We start from the raw sequence: 1,514 nt of genomic DNA on the forward strand, positions 1-1,514 counted from the left end.
ACGTGACAGCTGCACCTGAAGGCAATCAACAGCTGGTCCGCTGCAATCTTTCTATCACTGGAGCTGTGAACGTGAATCTTCTGAACGTTTTGACCTGCCGTGATACTTTACTTGCTCGTAAAACTCTCCTCCAGAGGCACATTTCTCTAACTACAGACAAGGTAAGTGGTCCGATTTTTGGTATTTGACTCATTTATGTCGTCAAACATTATGTTATGTAGCATTCTACTATAGGTCTAGGCTATGGATGAAATGATAGGTCACAAGTAGCCAAACTCGGTAGTTCTAACGTTAGGGGAATAGTTAACGTTAGCACTTATAGGTCTACTATCCGTTGATATTTATTAGCCTATGTAAGGAAAGTTATGAAACCCACCTAATCAACGTTAATAAGTCGTCACTTTAAATTGACTGGTTAGCTGTAGGTTTCGATAACGTTAGCTAACGACATTCAAACCTAACGTCGCTCCCAGCTGAGCACTGACGTTAACGTTACATTTGCTCACTAACCAGTAGCGTTATACTATCTGGCTCTTGATAACCTGTGGAAAGGGACCTGATGAAAACCTTACTGTTTGGAAACGGACCATATGACCAAAGTATTGTTAAAACACACTACAGAAGTTGAGGTATAACGTTTGTGCTGTCAACATAGCTACAGAGTATGTTTACTTGGCCTAGGCTACTCATTTCTGCATTATTCTGGCCTATAAATTAAAGCTTCCCAGTTGTTGTAGGCTACATCCTAAAGTAGGCCTACATCGTAATCTGTAGAACAAATGTGGATAACAGACCTAGCAAGCTGTAAGATATGTGTAGTTGGTTATCAAGATGCTTAATATCAGAATGGTCCATCCTTAAGACTCAGTTTATGATTATCAACAGCAACAACACACCCTTTGCCTACAAAGTGTTCTAAGCTGTTTACTTTAAACTGTTTGGCTGTCAACTATCCTTAAACAGAAATGAATAAAACACAAAATGTTGCTTTGTTTGCAGTGAAATACTATAGGCTAGTATATTTAACTACCATTACAGATTTATGGTGCAACAACCTCACTTAAATATCTAAGTTGTATTGAACAATTGTACACATTCCATGTTTTTGGTATAACTCTAACTTGTTTGCTTTTGTCTTTTAGGGACCAGACCAGTGTGGTGATGACCGTGTAATACATTATGTGTGTGCCTGTCTGTGTGCACATCCTGCCAACCATACATCGCTGACATTAACACTAACATTAATTCCTAAAAAACATGTGACCATATCTCAACATATCTGCACATACTTTTGAACTATAGACGTAGATCTGAGATCTACACTGAGACATTCTGAGTATTATATTGTTGCAGGAGGACTATGCCGACAACTATATGAAGCATGCATACATTTGAATCATGTGCTGTGACATCTGTGAAACTTAGCTGTGCTGTTAGACCTCTGTTTTTAGACCTGAGCTGTGCTGTGTGAAAATTAAGATTCTAACCTAAGTTCTGTCTAAAACTGATCATCT

The sequence above is a fragment of the Alosa pseudoharengus genome, unplaced genomic scaffold (assembly GCF_046254945.1).
Source record: "Alosa pseudoharengus isolate Yale_2024_CS ecotype anadromous, Long Island Sound unplaced genomic scaffold, YU_APseudo_1.1 YU_APseudo_1.1_scf_1, whole genome shotgun sequence".
Lineage (NCBI taxonomy): Eukaryota > Metazoa > Chordata > Actinopteri > Clupeiformes > Clupeidae > Alosa > Alosa pseudoharengus.